Consider the following 7498-nt stretch of genomic DNA (forward strand, 5'->3'; position numbering starts at 1 on the left):
AAGTCTATTTCTCTCTTGCAAGTTCAATTCGAGCACTTGTGAAACCACTTACAATCCCAAACTCACAGTGAAACATTCTCACTCTACCAAACATAATTAACTAATATAACTCCTGGTAACCCGAGACTCAACTCGAAAGGACGATTACCAAGGTTTAATTTAAAAGCAAGGGATCTTAAGTTTTCTAAATAAAATGAGTTTAAATCAATTAAAATCTTTCATATCAGACTAAAAATAAGTTACAAAAGCATAGGATACCTCAAGGAAGTGAAAGAAGTCGAAAACAATTGAAAAACAAAATATGTGCTGTGATAAAGGGCAATGCGCCACGGTGTGTTGCTCTTTATGCCATGCACCGCAGCTCAGGTGCCATGCGCTGCAGCATGTTACACGAAATTTCAATTGATTCTGCTATCAAATGACAGCAGAATCGAGGGAACTTCTGTCTTGCCCCGATTCTTCGTCCGACGTCCGAATGATGTGATCTAGGTGTCTACGGAAAGCTCTTTACATGAACTAGCTAATGGCACTGGTTTCACTTTCAAAACATGTCACATTAGGAAGTTGGACACCCAAACACATTTTAACCATTTTTCAACACTTTTACACAAAATAGGTGTCTAAAACCCTCAATAAGTGCCAAAAGCTTTTCCTAACACCTGGACCATGTCTAATGGACCTAGAACTACTAGTATAACACATCACAAGCACTGAAATATCATTATAACCAAAATTCACTCCTTAACCCTATTTTACCAAAAATAGAAAAGGAGGTAAATTGTCATTGCATCTAGCCTAAATCATTCAAAACATGTTCAAATCATTATTTCTACACTTGCACTAGTATTTTGGTTCTATAAACATATATATCAGCATACACAAAGACTAAGGGCCTAAAATACAAATCTAAAATTTCCAACAACAAAATAGTGCAAGTGTGGTAGCATGCATTCTAGAATTGGAAAATCATATACTATTACACAATTGAATCTAAACTAAAGGCATACAGTAGGAATATGTTAATTTCCCACCTCTTTAGCCTTCTCCCTCTCAACACCAGAGGTAGAGCCTGAAAATGTTAAATGAAAGGGAGTGAGTCTAGCTACTTAGTAACCAAGGTTAAACCTATCCTATGCAGTTATATATTAATCATAAACGAAATACATGCATAAGAAAATCTAAAATATAAAACATGTTGGCATGTATCATATCTCATCATTTATCATTAAATAACTTCTTTAACTCTCATAACTAGGTGCATTGTCACCATATTCTCAGATGCATAACATGACCTATACTCATGCGACTTGCCACCACTTAATATGTGTGACACACCATATATTTACTTAGGCAATGATCAACCAACCTTATATCCTCCTTATTTCTTTAGACTAAAACCATGGACTATAACACTGATTAGGGCTCTACTTGTATGATTGGACTACCCAAGCTCACTAATCATGAGGTGTGACTTGGCCAAAGATCACAGGACTCACTCTCAAACTACAGCTTCCCCCATTCTCGAATCCCTGGGGTGTTTCATACCCTAGGCTGGTCTCCTCATTAAATTGGTGGAGATAGCTAGGTTCTAGTCCCTCGACAAATTATAGGACAATCCCTCGACAAACAGTGAGATAAGGCTATACCCTTGTGCACCAGAGGGCAGCCCAAATACCATATGAATTTTCTCTACACCCAATCCCTAGACGAACTCCTGCCATTGATCATGCCATAATCAATTCTTACTCATTTTCACTTTTTCGCTTTCATATACTCATTATTACAACAATTATGTTGGGCTCACGATCATGCACTACCTAAGTGTGTATTCTCATCATTTTCTCAAAACTCATTTCTCATTAACAAACAAATACCTCTACAAATCGTCACATTCATTTCTAAAAAACATAAGCATATTCATAGTTAAAATCCTCTTGAATTTGCATTTTGTATTTTCAAGCCAAAAATAGCTTTTTCATGCACTCATTGAAACTAATATATAGTTTGTACTTTAAAAATTAATCCCATGCATGTAACATTTACAATTCACATTTAGCAATCAATTAACAATCAATTAACATATAACTACCCAAAGTAAAGCTTCTCTCAGTTATCTCAAACTTTGGAGAGGTCAAAAGTTTACCACTCAATCAAATAGCTTTCAATCTTGAATTTTCAATCCAATAGGTGACCAAGAGCCAAAACTACAATCAACCAAGTTGAATTTCATCAACATTACCAATTCAAGCATGTAAACCCTCAATCTCTACTTCTAAATTGCCCAACGTTCTCTCTACAAGAGTTGGAGCCTATCCATTAGGCTTAATAATTACTTTTAGCTCCCAATAGCATTAATGCACCATTAAATCCCCATTAATGATAGCACAAACTTCCAACCACCTATAATAAATGAGATTTTCAAATATTAATGGTGTCTAACAACCCATGACACCAAAACTCATTACAATTAAATTTAGATACTCTAATCTACTCTCATTAATTCCATTTGAGTCAACAAATTCAGACCCATACCTCATATGGACCGAAATCACCATCCTCATCTAAACCCTAACTTAAATCCTTGAGAAAATAGAAGAGGAAAGGAGGAAAAGAGCTTAGAAATCTTACCTTAGATGATTTAGAGCTTCAAACCTCCTCAAATTCTCATCTAAGTCGTGCCCTAGCAGAGTATTGGTGTGCTTCTTAGTTTTCCTCTTTTCTTTCTCTCTATTTCTGTCTCACTTTGTGTTCGATAAACTGTAAAAAATGACCATGCGCTGCGGTAGACACACAATGCGCTGCTACGTATAGCATAGAGAGGTCTTCACTCACTCAGAAATGTCTGTGCACCATGGCAAACGTTCTCCATGTCGCGGCGTGTGGCATAGTAACTTCAACTCTCCCTTTTCTTCTCCTTTTGATGCCTAGGTGGCTCGTCTTGATACCAAACCCACAACTAGGGCTAAAATACCATTAAATATGATTATTGGACCTCTCTGGACACACACCTCTTTAACTTACTTAATTACCCTAATTAGGTTTAATTAATTAGGGAATTAAAACTCGAGATGTTACACATAGGTCTGTTTCTCTCCCACTTATAGAGGTAACCACAAATCTCCTTAAGAGCTTAAAGAACTCTGTTTCAAGTAGTGAAAAGTAGAGATGAACAAAGTGAATTCAACAATGAATCGCTATTGTGATAAAACTCTCTCTTAGAGTGGATATGCAATTAATGAATCTCTCTAACAATAAATGTAATAGTAGAAGATTGTTAGAAAATGGATGTCAGTAGTTGGTTCAGTAACTTCTCTTCTTCCTACTCTTTTTTGCTTTATAAATGAGTCATATTTATAGTTGATCCTTGAAATAAATCCATTAGACTCATAAATTAGTTGTTGAAGACTTTGTTCTCTTCCTTTTGTGTTCCTCTTGAGATTAGCTCAATAAAATAGTGCTTTTTGATAGGTTTGCATGTTTTCAATGTCATAAGGAAAGTAATAGCTATAAACATTAAATACTCTAACAATAAATAAAGAGGGTTGATACCAATAGAGCAAAATATATACGGGTATGAAGAATAATCAAATAATTGATTAAGAGTTTAATCTAACCTGTAGTTGTGTTTAAGATGTTTCTAGACAGGTAGGAATGTGAACGTAACTAAAAGAAGTTGAAAGAATTGGCATTTAAGTGAGCTTCAAAAATACTTTGTTAAGGCTTCAAAAAACAAAGTAAAAATCTTCAAGTTGATACCAATAGGAAGTGTCTAGTAATAGTATGAGTATGAATATATATGACTAAGAGAGATTAAGATTCATACAAGTATTAAGAACCTTATACTAAAGTAGACGATATTTGGATTCATTTGATATGGGTGTGAAGAAGTTTCATATAGGTATGAAATGAATCAAAATGATATCAGTATGAAACAAGATAAATGAGACAAGGTTAATTGCATTATGAAATAATAGATAGGGGTATCAAAGAGGTTGATACTAGTATGAATGAAATGATACCAATATGAAATTCTTAAATGAAAAAAGAAAGACATTTCACTTTAGTATGAGGTTGGAGATAGGGGTAAGAGAAATGAACAAGAAAACTCAACATAAGAAATTTAATATATTTTTAAGCATTAACTAATCTTGTTCAAAGCAAATTGAGATAAATCAAATACTTATCTTGAGGCTTATATGAGATAACAAAATGAATGGACATGGTTATAATAGAAATCAAAGATTTAAGCTTACTGTATGAATTGAGATAAATCAAATACTTATTTTGTGTACAGGTGAAGAGAGTTCTTAAGGCTAGGAAAGAAAGTATAGAAGGAGTAGCTTCACTTCTAGTAGTGGTATAGCTGCCTTGAGTTGTAATGAATGTATAATTGTATTAAGTACTATGATTGCCAATTAAGATGCATATATGTGTTTGTAGTATTTTTGGTGACTTGCTTGCATAACTTATATTGCATCTTGTCGAGTGTATCATAATGGTGAATACAAGGATAGGTCAAGATGCTATTTAAGAAAATGCATAATTATGATATGATTATTGTGTTCCCCTAGTATATAATTGTGATTTTTTGGTGATAATGTGCATGTGTGTGAACCTCGACTATATGGTAAGACTTGGCCCCATATGTGCAAGTTTGATGCATAAATGTGGAACAAGTTTGACAATGGATATGTGATTGTGTGTGATGCCTCATATAAGGCCACTATTATGTAAAGTGGCATTGAGAGGTTAGTTGTGTATGTGATGTGTGGTATGTGATTTTATGTGCTAATCAAGTGTAGTTGATCCTTTTAAACTTAATTCAAGACCTAAAGTAAACTAATGAGGCTAAATGTTGGATTTGAACACTTAGGGTGCCTGTTTTTAAAATAAAAGTAACTTTTTACACCCAGGTATTGAAATTAAGATCAGATTGTTGAATTATGTTCAAACTTATCTCATTAGATAGCTTGTCATATAAGCTTCATGTGGGCGCTTAAATCACCCCGATTGGACACCGTATGTGAAAATGGCGTGTAGTGAAACATCATATCAGATTGTTGATACTGTAACCTCCTCCTATATCCGCTCGATACAAGAGAGGATTAACTAAATAATCACATCAATGACACAAATCAAACATTTTGTTTGAAAAGCTTTGGCTAAAGACTTGTTTTGTAAAATCACTAAAGTCATACCTTATCAGAGCATCATACAACGGAAAGCAAATAGTTACATTCACATCATTCTTTGCATGCCTTAAAAAATGCAGAAAATCAGGTTAGAAAATGGGCCGCATGTTGTGGCATACAGTACATGCACCATGGCATGCGACATAGAGCCGTACGCCTAAACTTTTCTGTGTCATGTGCCAAGTGTGCTAGTTTGAAATTTCTATTGTCATTTTGACAATAAAATGATGAACTTTCAGCATGCACCATTTCCACATACAACATCCCATCGGAGTGATTCAAGCACCCACATGAAATTTATCTCATAAGATAGCTAATGAGATAGGTTTGGACACGATCTAATGGTCTAATTGAAATTTAGACTCTCGGGTGTAAAGAGTCACTTCTTACAAAAATTTCATGCACCCGAGCACTTAAATCAATCCCTTTCTCTCATTAGACCACACAAGGCCTTGAATCAAGTCCAAAAGGACCTAATACACTTGATTGGCCACAACATAACACATATATACACATATATCAAAATTTTACCTCTCAACGACTAATTTCCCATTTCTCAACTTTTTACAATTTAACACATTTTAGCATAACTTGACCCACTTGGCCTTTTTCTTTATCGCATATCCACATATATCCTATTTACTACTCAATCTTAGCCTTAAATTACTCATTTCATCATAATTTCACATATGGGCTAAGATTCACCATAAATCCCTACATTTTCAACTAAAAACCCATTTCAAAACATGCATGCAAACTCCTCTGGCAACTTATCTACATATATACACAAGTTTTTGGTTCATTACACAAAACTCTAAGTTCACACGGCTTCAATAACTCTTAACCAGTCTTGACTCTTTTCCCTTGCCTTGATCATTGCTTTGTCCTATAAAAATGTAACCACAGGGGTGAGATAAAAATCTCAGTAACAGAATAACTCACTCTTATTTACTGTCACATGCAACGATATGAAAGTAAAGCATAATATACCATTTAACATAACATATATCACATGTTTCACCTCAAATTACACATGTGTCAAAGCACTTTTTTTACTACCATAATCACCACTTTTTCACATATATAATATATAGCATGATCACCACTAACCAAACTTTCAAATCACCTTGACATGAAACCATAGGCTTGCCTTAAACCAATGTACACTTTCATTGACCTTGATCTCACCTTTAGTGGTAGAACTACCTGGCCAAAGGTGTTCTCTCTCACTTTTGAACTATGGTTTCCCCTAATACACACAATGAGATGTCATTGACTCCAATACTATATCACACATATTAAGGAGTCCAAATCTCCAACACTACACCTTAATAGACACTAAGAGGATCATCTCCAATACTACACCTCAAAAGGCACTAAGGAGGTATAATTCTCCAACACCATACCCTATCAGGCACTCAAGAGAATGTGCCATATGGTCTTATCACCACACTCCACACGAGTAAACTCTCACCCCTATGATCATGCTTTTTTAAACCATTCATAGGTTCCTCATTTATATATGTATCCTTAGAACATAATGTATACTTATATAAAGTATGAAATCACATGTTCTTACTCATTTATTTAATCAAAAGCTATTTTCATGCATCATTCATGCAATGCTATGAAACATGCTTTGTTTAAAACAATTTCATGTAATAGATAGCATACTCACACACAGTTATAAGAAATAGTCAAACAAAGAAAGTTATATGGTTATCTCAACCCTACTGTCACTAGAAAGGTTACCCATGGATTTCAACTACCACTATAGCTCATCACAAGCTTCCTTTTTCAACTCACACGCACGATATGCCAATTTGAACACCTTTGTCACAATTTAGTCATTTGATCCAATTTGACCAAAAGTATATAATTACAACTTATGGCTATATTTAGTCATCTATTCTTTTCCATTTATCCATTTTATGTCTACTACTACTCGATTACCACTTTACATCACCTCAACCCATCTCATTTCCCTTAAACAAAATTTTCGCCTTAAAGTCTCTTTAAATTAGGGCCAAATCAAGCCTACGGATTCATAGCTTTATTGTTAAGCTCTAAACCAATTGCAAAGCTCCAATTTAACTCTTGAGAACCTTTTTATTATCATTAGGCAAGAATTAAACCCTAAAAATTTCACCAATTCAATTTCTCTATAACTTATGTTTAGAGAAATTTGGGTAAAATGGAATATAAGAGTTGTACATAGCTTACCCGCTAAGTTACTGATTAGAAGCATCTTCTACAACTTTAAAATATCTTGCCTTAGCAGACCTCAGCTTTCTCTCCTCTCCTTT

Source organism: Prosopis cineraria, unplaced genomic scaffold, assembly GCF_029017545.1.
Source record: "Prosopis cineraria cultivar Desert tree isolate PC_DT_omini unplaced genomic scaffold, ASM2901754v1 PC7, whole genome shotgun sequence".
Classification (NCBI taxonomy): Eukaryota; Viridiplantae; Streptophyta; class Magnoliopsida; order Fabales; family Fabaceae; genus Prosopis; species Prosopis cineraria.